We start from the raw sequence: 15,224 nt of genomic DNA on the forward strand, positions 1-15,224 counted from the left end.
TGCTACCCCAACCAGGCGGCCCTCCCTCTGCCTCTTGGAGCACTGACAATAAAGCATTACAGCAGTCAATCCATGTCAACAACAGCTTTGCTTAATTCCTGCTAAACACGTTTAAACTAAATCTTCACCTAATGATGCCTAATGATTTGCTCTTTAGTGATCTGGTGGCTCATATCAATTTAGGTGGTTTGTTTTAACCGCCATCAAAAAATTTGACTCGGGTGGTGTTGCTGCAGCAGACACGCAAAACGGTATTAACAATCCCCCCTAAGTGATTGTGACTGGACTCAAAGCGATGTGTTGTCAGGTAAATATCCAGTGTATTCATACATGCAACATGTGTGAGCATCCATATGAAGCACAATGTGTGGCTTTTTACCTCTATTCTTTAATATTTCTCTGTGACCCCTCCATGATGAGGGCTCACAGCCAGGCCCTCTGATGTGGTGCAGATGTTGCCCTGGCCTTGACCTGCTGCCCATACAATCCTGGGGCCAAACTGGAACAGGTGCCATACCACCTTCAGTCCTGGGCAGCTGGGAGCTACACTGTGCAGGATGTGGATGCTGCCAACTCTCCTCTCTTTATGGAGGTCTAGTCTAGCGGAGCATAAAGAAGCTCTCTTGATACCAGCAGTCACATACAGCCGTCCTTTTGATGACGCTAAATCAGACTGTTTTCCTTTTTTTTAAAATTCACCCTCCCCTATGCCTTCTCTCCTATCAGAGTACTATTAATTCTCTGCCATAGTGGAGTGTTTTCCAGTGCTATTTCCTGGCCTGGTGCCTGTGCCTTGCTCTCTCTTGGCTGGGTTTGTCTGGTTGACTGCTCCACAGGAACAGACTGGCACTCTAGCTGAGGGCTCCAGGGTCTGCACACAGAATCCACTAAATACAGTATGTCTCTGTGTGAGGAGCTGCACTGCTTCTGAAATACAAGTGTGAGATCTGATTTGTAAAATATTTAGCCTGCATAATAAGCTGATATCATATTTGTGTGTATCACTACGTCACTAAGTACATACTTTTGTTAACAGTCGTAGTAGCTGCTGCGTTAATACTGTTGCTCCTGTTTTATGTGTTATATTGTTATTTCAATGCACCAGCACGAATGCTTAAAGTCACACTCCACTGACAAATTGAAACTGGCAAATGTACAAATCGTCATGCATAAACAATACGTTACATATTAAAATCACATAGCAACAGTGTAAAGAGCAAATTGATTCTGATGGGTAAGGGACTTCAGTGCTAAACACATTCACTCAGAGGGCAAACAAACATCTGTTACGTTTGTAAGGCCTTTGGCCCTCCTAACCCACTGATGTTGAACCAAGCCTGCACACATGCCAGAGAAACAAATGAGGTCTCTCCCTCCTCCACTGAAGATGAAACACTGCATCACCAAAGCATGTGCATTTGTCTAATCAAGCTTTTTGCCTGTGGCTACACTGAATGTAAATGAATAGGCTTGTGTGTGCCAGCCTCTATTTTTGTTCAGACTGCTGGTGTTTGATGATGAAATGGTGCACTGAACATCAGACAGAAGGGGGCACTAGTGCTCCAGTGTTGCTCCCCTCCCCTGTGGAGCTCTCTCTTCCTCAGAGCTCCTCACAATGGGGATCTGCCAGAGGGGGGGAAATGTTGCTTTTTTAGGTCTGTGAGCCCATATCCCTTAATCCCCAGCCATGATTGACAATCATGATTTAGGGTATATGGTGTCCCATTCTAATCCACGAGCGATGATTTCATTTGCATACCTTCTGTGCGTGGCCTCATTTTGGAGGAAACGGCTGCCTTTGTAAGTGATACAGAAAGAGTGAGAGAGAAACTGAACAGAGTGAGAGCAAGACATAAAATAAGAGGGAGAAAGAGAATGGATGGGGAAAGCTTGTGTGTTTGTCTTCTTTGCTTAAAAGGAAGATGATAGCGGTCTCCATATATATATACATATATACACACACACACACATTTTATATATATATATACACACACACACACACACACACACACACACACACACACACACACATATATATATATATATACTGTACTGTATATTCAACAGTACAACATTTTGCCACAATATTTGTGCATATTCAAATAGTAAGCATAGTCCAAAACAAAAATGGATGCGCCTATGAAGGTCCTGGAGTACAGAGGAACACACAGAGATGCTCCCTCACACGACGCAAAACTAAATTGCTATTTCCTCATTTTATAACCAAGTCAGGCTTAATTATAATCATGGGAGTTTGGGAGTTACCGTATAATCTCTAGAAGGTATTAAGAATTACCCAGAGCACAACACAGTGAGAAAGAAACAAATACAAATACGTACAATTATTTCCCAGTCATAACACCCACGGGAGTCTGAATCAAATAGTGCTCAGTGTTTGGTACACCCACTGAGACCATTCATCTTCGCTTTTATCAACTGAGGAAGTGGAATGTAAGTGAAACACTGGATAAAAGGTCAAAGGGGTCATGTTTGACTACAAGGTAAAGTTAGAAATGTATAAATTCATTTTAGTTAATTCTTAGATATAATCTACACCTTCATAAAATGCATTCTAATTTTTACATGTCATAATTCATGATAGTTATAATTTACTATATATAATTTCTCCTTCTGACAAAATGGATTAATATAAAAATACAAAGCTACAAATGTCTAGCATGTTCAAAACTGATAACTTCATTTGAGATCACCATTTTACATGTATTTTATTTATTGTAGATTATTATGTTTATATTAAAATCAGAAAAAATAACATGACTCGACTACTATATATATATATATATATATATATATATATATATATATATATTATGCATAACTGTAAAGAAAAGTAATATTTTTAGAACAAATGCATTTTTAAAAATTCATATTTGTCTCAACTAAAGTACGGCATAATACTTAATTTACTTATAAGAGAATATAAATTATAAAACTGTCTTGATATCTTCCTAAATGAGCAGCAGATGAGTCAGACATTACTTTTAAAGTTTTTACATTCAGTATCTTCATTCAGGCTGAATGTGTGAATGTATAAATAAGTAGTAGGTTCAACATTTACCTTTGATGAAATCATTCAGCCATAAAAACACGGAGTCATGGATGTAAATATGTTATTCAGTTTGTGATAAACTGAAGATGCTGAAGGTATATAGCCTCAATGAAGAGCTGACACTGTAAATATGGTATAGAATATAAGATTATGTTGATTAATGATCATTTTAACAACTCAATTAAGGAGAGCATAAAGCAGAAAATGGTCTATTAAAGGTTTAAACCTTCTGATGATTTAAGAAAAGATTGCAGCAGATGTACCCCCCCTCCCCGACACACATATATGCACATACATATTTAAATGCACACACACATATTTAGATGCACAAACAATCCACACTTAAATATTCTAAGATGAATTTTGTCATTTTTTTAAACAAATATCAAGTACCCCTCATCTATATTTATCTGCTTTCTAGTCCCAAAGGCAACACTGCCAAGGTTATGCTTACACTAGAGGGATGAGATAGTGAGGGATCCTCTCCCACCCACCCCCACAGCCCCAGCAATCACCACCACCAACAAAACAATACTGTAGCATCCATCCCTCCCTCCTGCCTGCCTGACTGAGCCTGGCCAGGTCTCTGTGACAGAGGACTCCCCTTTGGAACAATCAGTCTGATAATCTCCTCTTATCTCCAGTGTGTTTAGTGCCTGGTTAACAGGCTGTCTTCATGATGGGTGTCTCTCCACGTCCCCACTATAGAGAAATGATTGTGACATCATGAACTTGAAGGAGAAAAAAAAAAGAGTTGCTTGTAGATGGAGAGAAACTGAACTGAGAGAAATTCATTTAATAGCATGTTTTTGTACCTTTGTACAAATAACTTTCAAATAAATCAACCTACAGTGATGTAGAGGACTGATTTGTGTGGGGGGGATTAAATTCAAACTGTGATGAGTGCCTCTCTGAATGAAGTCTAGTATGAATGAGGACAGGTGTGTGGACAGAAGTATATGTGTCTACCTGTCATGAGTCCCCCCACCCCCCCACCCCAGGCTTCACCCAACCCAGTTCACACTCAAGATGTCAGTGTGGGAAGTGGTGTGGAATTCAGCCGCCTGAGGGTGTCAGCACTCACGCCCATCATCCCACTTCGATGGGCCATCCCATCCTCTCAGTACTGTTTACCAGGCCCAGCCTAATTGATTCCCTCCCTTTATCTTTTTACCTCCTTAATTTTGTTATTAAGTGTGCGGGAAAAGCGCGAAAGCTCCTCTTCTTCCCATTTTGAGAAATTATACTCTTGTACTTGATCCAGCTAACAGGATTTTCTTAAATTACTTTATAAAGACCATCTTTTAACTTTCTTCTTTCTCTCTCTATCCATTCATTAGCAGGTCTGCCTCAAGGCCTGCTCACATCAATTTCTTGGGTTAAAGTTACAAACTTAGGCAGCTCAGCTCTGCGCTCACGGTGGTTTTATGGACGAGTGGGGGAGACTGGGGGTGGAATGGGGACAAATTATTAATTTCTAAAGTATTATAAAAATAAAGAGATTGAATTAAGAGTATTGGTCCTCTGTTATCCAGCATGGTTAGCCTCAGGGACTTACTGTGGTGGAGGACATTATGCAAATTCTCTCCCTCACACTCTCTCTGTCATAGCGTGCTATCATCCACTCCCTCTCTATCTCCCTCCTATTTTCACTCTTACTCTCTATTAGTCAATCTCTGGTCCTCTATAATCTTTTACTCTCAGTCTGTCTATGTTTTTTTTTTTTTTTTTAAATCTTTGTCAGTTACAGACATAGTAGAGCGGCGGTCTTTGTTGCCATTCACACATCTCCCACGCTCATTCAGGTATTGGGTTCCCAAAAATCTCCAAAACATATGAAAGGTCGAGAAGATGCAGAGCCAAAAGCATCAGTTCTAAAGGTAAATCTCCATCCTCTCTCTACCTATCAATGCTGAGGTGTATGAATAGAGTTACCTGTGGTTGGGAGCAATAACATTAATTAAGAGGAGAAGCACCTTCACTTTTCTCCTAACTTAGAATGTTTCAATGCAAGGAATAATAATCAATAATCACAATAATCAGCAATGAATAGAAGCAGCTGGATGGCTATTCATTTCTTCTCGTAGGACCGTCTGTCTCAGCTATAAGCCATTAAGATAACGTAATTCTGGCAAAAGTGGCAAATACGACTCATAATCAGTGAGTCTGTTCAACAACACTAAACCCCACCATGCCATTGTCCCAGTCATCAATAATGTAGTGATCATGAACAAATGGTAGTGTACCAACGACGGCAGCCCCAAACAGGGAACTGAAAAGTGAATGAGATACGAGATCATATAATTGCGAGCAACTAAATAATCTACCTGTGTAAATATTCAAGTTAGTTGAGTAGCGGAAAAGGATTGTATGTGATGTTTTGATAATATTTAAAGAAGTTTGTGTCCCACAGCCTGGAGATTTAAATAATGGAAAAGCAGCTAGCAGCAGTTAGCAGCTAGCTCAAAGACAAATAAACTGATTATGTTTTTAAAGTGGAGAGACAATCATACGTGTGCACTTTTACTTTCATATGCATTTATCATGTTCATTTATTTATTTATTTTGTGTACAATTATGGGCTCTGTTTCATGCCTGGGCTGGTAAATTACCTTCCTCTCAAACTAACTCTGAAGACAAATAAAAGCAGGTAAATGTACTTGAAAAAAATCATATTACTATAAAAATGTGAAAACCCATACCTAAAAATCAAACCTTCACATATCTCTATTGAATCTTAGGTTCTCATTATCAAATGAAATATCAGAACATACTGAATATACTGTATATTATAGTGTTTGTAAAAGACACATGGAGATTGAGTGAACGTCATTATCATGGCGTATAATCCAAAAAAACCCAAATAGCCTTAGATGACATGTAAACCTTTAGTCAATATCAAATACTGATGTTTATTCAAGAAGGATGATGAGGCCCAAGTCCAGTAAGTTACACCTTAACGTAAAGAAAAAGATAAAGGGCAGTCTTAAGAAGATGATTCCAAAAAAGGAGTCGAAGAGAAGGAGAAGGAGAAGGGAAGGGAGACATAATGTCAGTAGAGGGACTAGTAATCTTTCAGCAGGAGGGAGAGAGGTTCCCAGCAGCTCGGTGGCATCCTGCTCCAGCAGCGTACATGGCACTACAGGCAGAACAGACAGGTTTGATGTTAGCAAATATTAGCTTTGCGCATGAGGTGCTGTATTCTCTTTGACATGCTCATTGCATATTCAGAGACAGATGTTTTAGAGGACAAGGCTGGGGCTGAATGAAAGGCCTGAGAAGGCAGAGTCACTCTCAGAGGAGCAAGTAATTGGCCCCTAGACGGTAGCGAACACAGAAAGTCACACATACACACACACACAAACACACACACACACACTGACAGAGGACCGTTTCTCCCACTCACCTCCTCTGCCTCTCCTCCCCGATCTGATAAAGGTAAACGTGTAGCAAATTTGTCATTTGATGAGGGAGGATTTCCACAAACAGAGCTGACATGATGAGCCTGTGATCTGCCTGCATGAGAGTCAGCAGGGGCCCAGGCAGCCAGAGATCTCAATCCCCCCCACCTCACTATACGCTTCTCTCTCTCACACACACACACACACACACACACACACACACACACACACACACACACACACACACACACACACATACATGACTGTGTTCACATGGAGCCTCGGTCTCAGTAATTGCTGTCTGCCATCCATATCTTTTCCCCTCTCTGTTTCTGAGTCCCTTGCTCCGCTGCTGTCTATCTCTCCTCCTCAGAGACATCCTCTTTTCATTTCCTTTTTCTCCATCAAAATAAAAGGTCCAATCCTCACTTCACCATCACACTCAATTTCTGACTCTTTCACTTATCTCTGGGCTCCATGCCTGCAAATTCCTCGATTATCCCCACCTAGCTCTTCTTCTTCTTCCTCTCACCTGCGGGGAAAAAAAATCAAATATATTTAGTGACATATTTACAAGTTAAAAGGGTTAAGGGTCAAGAGCTCAGCTGTAAACAAGAACTGAGAAATAAACTTGTAATGCTTTCAGGTGATAGCAGCACTGCTGGAATGATAAAGGGATTCAGTCATATCAGTAGGACTAAGTCAGCTATGGCTCCCTCTCTTCTTTCTTTCTCTCTTTATCTGATTCTTTTTCCCTCCATCTGATGTGAGACGGAGTCACTGGGTTGAGTCTTTCCCCTCAGACGTTACAGTAGTGCTGCCTTTTCCTAGTCCCATGACTTTAATCCTGACACTCAGGACCAAATCTACTGCCTTCCTTTCTGCATGTTGCTTCTCACTGCCCTTCTGCCTGTCTCCAAACTGCAGTCTCAACAAATGTTTATCCTAAAGTACAAAATCATTATGCAAACTAATTGATCATCAGTCACTAAAGTAATTAGGGATAAAGCAACATAAAAATAATAAATAGCTAAAGAATTATAAAGATTAACTTGTGCTCTCCTTCTTCTTCTTCCTGTACAGTATTTAATTAGTTGAAGTAATGATTTCTCAGGAAAAAATCACATGAAATTCAGGTTAGTGGGATTTTAAATCTTAAATTTTTGTCCAGATTAAACTGTGAAATTATTCATTTCAACAACAAGCTGGTTAAAATTACTTAGAATTAAAATTAAAAACACAGGATAAGGGTAAGTGTAAATTGAAAATTGATCTATTATTATTATTGATTACGTCATAGAATCAGGAGCATGAACAGATGATCAAATGCTTCATGCTTTTGTTCACAGTTTGAAGTGGGATTATGATAAATATTTCAGATGCTCTTATTTTAGGTGAAGGCTGTAGTGCTGAATGCTGAGTCATGATCCACTGAAAGTGAATGAACATTACTGAACGGTACAGTAAGACTAATGAAAACATTTTCTTCCTCTCAGTTAAGTATTTGCACTAACTGATACCAGGACAAATACTTTAATTCCGGCAATCTGGCTAAAATTATGGTTTACACTCTTTCTAATCAGCTCGTGTTTCTTGCCACAACGTTTTATGCTGACATCAGGACTCTAAGGATTTATATCATAACAGATAACAGCGGCCAAAAATGAGAAACTACATCCCGAGATGTAATATGCTGCAGTTTTCCTTTTCCTACTTCACAGTCAGTAAGTCGGCTGTTAACTCTCTGTGTAGCATTTACTGTATATTAAGAGCACCCTGAAACATTGTTGGAAAAAAAAAAAGCCCATGCTTCTTCTGAGAGGTCTTCTGTGGTGGGAGAGGGGGGAGAGCAGAGATGGGGACTCAGAGGGGAACTGAACTTTGTTAATGGAGCATTTCTCCATGCAAGTCACTCAACTTTGAAAGCCAAGCCCCCCGGGTGAGGACTCTGAAGCACAGGAATCAGACATGCACAATCAGTTCCACTCCTTAAATCTCCTTCAAAATCATATCTTTTTGAGCAGCCTTTCCTTAATTTATTTGTCTATCAGTTAGTGGGTTGTGATCTGGCGAAGTGCTTCGGGAATAGGAGGCAATGCTGGATGGTGAAATGGAGAAGGTTCCTCTCTTTCTGTTTTCTGCTCCCTCGCTGATTTGCACACACACTTGTACTCCCTATCTCTCCCCCTGTGCCCTCACCATCCGTTTAGGCAGCGCCTCTGACTAATTTGCCCATCACGCTTGCTGTCTGGTCCTTTACGGTTGAAGATGTTTTGACGTGTCTCTCTCGGCTCGCTCTCTCCACTGGCACTGTTTCCACTATGATTAAGAATATTCTGATTATAAGCAAATGCCAAGAGTCACCGAATGGCTAAGGAATCTGGAGTGCCACAGCGTGAGAGTGCGTTCCTCTGCATCAGTGGAAAAATGTTGAGAGTGAGCAGTGCATGCACAGCATTTTCACTGAAAGGAAATGTAATCCAAGCTGCAGAAAGAGCAAGGCTTCTAGAGGGCACATTCTTTATGCCAAAGATGAAAGAGGCACATACTGACAATGTTCATTTATATCTCAGATTTAACATTTAGATTGGTGACAAATGGGGGCATACAGTATCTGCTATTAATTATAACCATTGTTCATTGGTGTTCAGGTGGATTTCTAAATGAATGAATCCACGTGCATCAGAATCTAGAATGCCTCCTAACATCCAGTGGCTCACTCCACAGGTCACCCTGTTTGCCTCTGCCCGTAATTCTATTGGAAAAAGGGTGCGTCATTGACAGGAAGAATGTGTCAGGCCACCACAGTCGACACCCCCCCCCACCAAAAAAAAAAAAAAACTCCACCCAGTGAACTCACCAAGTGATTAGTTGAGGATTAAAATATTTGCTGTGCAAATATCTGACTCGGCCGTCTGACCCAACATCACAGTTCAAAGACATGTGCTTAAGCAACTTCTCTAGTTACTTGACAAACCATCAAGACAATGCCAGACCACACCCAGTGGATGGCCATGAATCCTAATCTAATTAGAATGAAAATAATTTCTCGGATGTCATGCAGAACTTTGTGTTTAAATGGTAAATCATATGATCACGATGAACATGCACAATAGCCATTCTACATACGGAACTCAAGGGTCATGAATGCAAGTAATGGAACTTGTATTCCATTGTAAAATGAGAAATTACCACAAGAGTCTAAAGAATTTAAACACATACACTTTCAGCTCTATCTGAATTACAATATTTCAATGGGTAAAAATATCAACTTCATAATTGAAAAAATAAAAACCTTACAACTACAAATACTGTACATTTCTCTTCCTAGTGTCTGAGGTCTGGACGGCACGGTGGCACAGTGTTTAGGTGCCGTCTCATTGCAAGAAAGTCGCGGGTTTGTATGTATTTCTGAATGTCCTGTTCCTGATGCACTCAAGTTCTGGGTGATAGGTCTGTTCAGAGCAGACAGCAGATATCATCCAATAGATGGTGAAAACATGCCAGGGTCCTTCTGCATAGTCTGTAGGAAGAGGAAAGATTTAGGTGACAATGGCCTACTAAAAAAACTATAAATGCTAAGAATTTTTGTTCTTCAACTATTCCTGTCGGTAAGATCTGTTATCAATGAATGAACCTTCTGCAGAGTTAAAGACTCATTTCATTCTGTCTGTTAAATAAACTTTGTGATTTGCTGAAAGATGAAATCTTTGCCTTGCGCTGTTTCTGGAATAAACAGACACATTGTCCAGATACCTGGCCTGCTCTCAACCCTGACATTGGCAACACTTCTGAAGTCCTCCTGGGGGATCCCAAGATATTCCATGGCCAGATGAGGGATGGAATCCATCCAGAAGTTGGTGGTCTACTCATGGTCACATCCATTGGACATGCCTGGGAATGATGATACCCACAATACTGATGCTACTCTTGAGCAGGACTATCTATCTATCTATCTATCTATCTATCTATCTATCTATCTATCTATCTATCTATCTATCTATCTATCTATCTATCTATCTATCTATCTATCTATCTATCTATCTATCTATCTATCTATCTATCTATCTATCTATCTATCTATCTATCTATCTATCTATCTATCTATCTATCTATCTATCTATCTATCTATCTGTCTATCTATCTATCTCTATAGAACATTTCGTTTTCCTTAATTTCTACAGAAGTGCTGCATGCAGGGGAGAAAATGACAAGTTGCCAAGTACATTATTACCCCTCAGGGCAAACAACATGCCCCCCTGAGGACCTACATCACTCAGCAAATTAAGAGCAGACTCTATAGCTGGGGCCGTCCACCCCAGTGGCCTACACCTCCTTGCAGAATAATACAACCTGAACCATGCAGGGCATTCATCTAAGCTCTATGCCTTCTCCTGTTATTTCTATATTATGAGTCCAGGCCACTAACTCATGGGGATAATATTGCTTTGCTTCCGACAGTCATTTGGCACCAAGTGTTCTTTATTTCTGGTGCCCCCCCTCTCTCCACAAAGAAAAGGTAGGATAAATTGTCTTTGTGTTTTGTGAGGCTGGGGCATGTCACCAAAATGCAAAGGTTTAATTACTTTTCCGTTGAGTTCATTAAGGAGGAAAAACTTGTTCATGGGGAACAAAAGTGAGGTTGGCTGGAGGCAGTAGTTGAGAATGGGCATGGGGCACGGCGAGACCGTTATAACCCTAACCCTAACCTTGGCAGCCCCAGAGGTTTTAATTTATAGTCTGTCTCCTGGTGCGTCCATCTACTGGAGGCCGAGGCTCCACATCGACCACTCGGAGGCCCTTATTGGTACCAAGCTAACAGCTATCCATCACTGTCACGCCACCCTCTGAAAACCACTATAGTTGGGGAGAAACTGCATCAACAGTTGTGGCTTCAGGAATTTAAGAATTCAAACAAACAAACAAAAATCATAAATTACTTATTTATTCATTATTTGTTCATGAACTGACACTGAGACTGAAATGCTGTGCTATGTTGATAGATATTTTGGAATGAATTCATTGGTGGACCAAAAACAGTGTATTTGTTAATAAATCATATTTATTTTTGTTTTTACACCCTAAAGGCTAAGAATATATGCTTATAGTCAAATAAAAATGTTGTCAGTGACAGAAATAGTCTTAACTACTGCTCTAATGATATGATGAGTCCCTGTCCTGAAGACAGACAGCCCTAAATCTTTGATTTTAAAATGTCCAAAAGAAAAATATGTTATACACCACCCTATCATTTATTTTAACAGACTCTGATGATTCAAAAGTTGATTTTGTATGCATTTCTAGTTTTTTCCCCAATCATGAGTTGTAGGACCTGACAAACATGTATCAAAAACATTCAGCATAATCACTCCCTATTCGAATGTACCAACATCAGCTGCAATCCATTCACTCCCATTAAAAACAAAAGAGTTTTTCATGGGAGTGAATGGAGCTACACAACTTAAATAATTATTGCACTTCAAGACAAAATAGTCTAAATTTACTTTGTCCAAAAATAGTGTTGATTATATATATCAGAAAGTTAATAAGAACTTGCCAATGATTCCTTGTTGATGTTGTTGTTTTTTTAAACATGATACAGCTCTAAAACTCTGCTGAACTTGTGGATAATCCCATACGATAGATCTGCTGTCGATTTTGAAACATTCCTCCAATAACTCGTGCCCTGTTATGCACACTGCAGCATTTATAACCTAATTTGCCTATGCATACATAGCCATATCCACTGGCTCTGACCTTTTGGTCTATCTTATTCCTTCATATCTGCATCCAGTGGCTCACAGCTGTACTACAGTGTGTCTCTATGTTGTTGAGACTTTTCCACTAATGTCTAAGTTTTACCAATCATTGCCACCATTATGGCAATGCAGATGTCTAATAAAGACACAAGCAGAAGATTCGCTCAACCATATAGGACAATATATGGGTTGGAAACCAAGGTAACTATGTCTTGCAGTGTTTTTGTGTTTTTGAGCTTGTGGCAAAGGGGGAGGGGAAGAATGTTTGAATACTACATCCAACGTGTGCATGACAGAAATATCACCAAATTAGATGTCTCTAATCCCTCGGGAATATGAATTAGCCTGGAATGAATCAGTTCTCAAATGAGTAGGTGTTTTGAGGAAAGAGAGGCACTGATATAACACGCTGAAGCCAGTAAACAACAATCCACAATGAAAATACAAAGACGAAAGCGAGTGAGCCTGCCAAAGGAAGATGCCAATGAGATATGAGACGTTACATTCAGCACCACAAACAATGAGATAGCGCCTTTGTCAGCCGAGGATTTGTAGCCTCATGTTTCTTACTTCTATGAACAGAATCTCGGGAAAATATGAACAGTTTGTGCTCTGCATCTTGGTGAGGGTTTTACTTTTGTTTGTCAGTGCATCCAATAATGTCTCATTTCATAGCCAGATGCTGAATGGCACTTTGTCCTTTTAAATGAAGATGGAACCTTACTGGGGGAAAAAACCCCAGCCTTATGCTATTACACCACTTTGATGTTTGAAGGGAGAAAATTTTGAGTTTTCGTGATTTTGTGGAAGTGGGTTAAATGGAAATGGTGGATGTCTTCATGTCGTCACTGCCAGTGATTCAGTGATCAAAGCTGCTACTTCTGCAGCCTTTGGGTTTGTCAGTATGTGTGAGCCAGAGAGCTGGTGCTGAACTAATGCCTGCCATCGTTTGAGTGTGGAGTTTCTCCTACCGGGTGGCCATACAGCCCTTTAGCTCTGTCTCTCCTCATGTCTGCCCACCCACAGTCAGGAGGTGTTCAAATCTTTATTGGAATGAATCTGCATCTCTCTGGCCCACGGCTCCCTCTGTCCCAACTGTCTCACCTTCGTTCTCACACAAAGATCCTCCACCACACTACGATGGCTGATTGTGGCAGTGATGACACACAGAGTTAGGGGTACAGGATGTAGTGGTAGAGCATATCACCCCTCAACCACACTATCCAGCTGTAAGATCATTAAAGCTTGATGCATCAGCCCTGTTTTAATTTTGCGACAAATGGCAGTAGAGTACCCTGTAAATATTCTTACTGGTACAAGAATTTCTTTGCCCTGATATTAAGCAGGATTAAGGAGCGTTCAGAGAGGGACTGAAGGGGGGAACACTGGTATCTCCCACTCATGTGACAGATCAACCAGACTACCTGTCCAACAGCTGAAAGAGTTGTAAGGTCACCCTCTGTCAGCCCACACAGCCTCACAAGAGTCACACCAAGAGGTGGGTGATAAATTAAAGGACAAAGCAAAAGAAGAGTCAAAGTGAGCTGCTGTGCCACCAAGAGCTGCCAGAGCAGCTCTAAGTCCCTAAAACCCTGATTATCAGTCTGAACCGCTGGTTTGAGTCTCTTTATTTATTCATATGTGAACCATGTTCATCTTGGCCTATTTCATATTGTTAGCAGGTTTTTTTGTTTTGTTTTTGTTTTTTCATTTTATTTTTCATTTTATTTTTCACTTTGTTTTGTTTTTTTTGCTCTAACCAACTAATGGAAAGTGGAATTTGAGCTGAACCAGAAGCTACAGTATTTAATTTCATATTTTTCAGTTTAATGTCATTTTATCTTTGCATGTGGGCTTAAAACAATATATGAATTATAATGAAATCCCCCAGCCTCCCATCTACCAGAAACTTACTCTTCTATGATATTATAAATAGTGGGCAGAGGTGGGCATCATTGAGCTCAACAAATCTGACATGTCAGAAGCGATTTAGAGCTCATAACCACATGATCTGGAACCCAACTGTGGTGATAAACAGTAAATAAATAAATACATTGTTTAAATAATGATCTCTCATCTGTTGTTTGCATGGTGTGCAATTATTATCCTTGTTCATTCATTTATGCGGAGTTCTACTCATTTATCACCTCTGCATTCGATGTAGCTCATTGTGATAGAACACAGCAGTGTTAATCACACGAAAAAGAACCAAAGACAATGTTTAGAAATTTCAAGCTATGATTTTTTTCCCCTTATATTATCTTTATTACTTTTTTAGGACCCTTCTGTGATAATTTACCATTATTAAAGATGCCAAGAGAACTGACATGTTATTATAGAGGATCATTAAGTTCATTTTCTTCAGCAGCATGACAGAAGAATATCATGTGGTTATTATTTAATATTTGCTAGCTAAAATCCGTGCTTTTCTGAAGACTCCTTGAAAAAAATAAAAAGGGTCAGCCTGAAGAGCGTTTGGTGTAAGGCCAGAGAATTATATCACAGTCAGCAGAGTTCAGTGTGACCAAAGGATATAGCTTTGTTTGGGATGCCTACAGTATGATTTAAAGTATAGAGCGATTTCTAACATACTCAATGGAAGTTGCGCCTCAGACAAAACAGATTATACGCTTCCACCAAGCTTTGTCATTACTTTCCTTACCTCACTCTCTCCCTCTTCGCCTTTCTTTTTTCTTTCTCTATCACACATATAAACACGATCATACACATCCCTCACTCATGTTGCCCGAGAGTAAATGAAAACAGGCAGACCTAGAGAATGGATGAAACTGCGGTCATAGTGTGAGGAGGGGAGGAGGCCCCTGCATGCTGAAATAGCTTAGACTCCAAAAGAAATGAGATCCAGGCACTTATTTGTCAGGGTGTCTGCCTGCTCTTTCCCCGACTCTGCACCGTGTGAATATGCATGAGGATTTGAGAGGTATAAATAGCGGAGGTGTCCATATTGCCACTGCGTTTTCCATCAGCACAGAG

Source organism: Antennarius striatus, chromosome 17, assembly GCF_040054535.1.
Source record: "Antennarius striatus isolate MH-2024 chromosome 17, ASM4005453v1, whole genome shotgun sequence".
NCBI lineage: Eukaryota > Metazoa > Chordata > Actinopteri > Lophiiformes > Antennariidae > Antennarius > Antennarius striatus.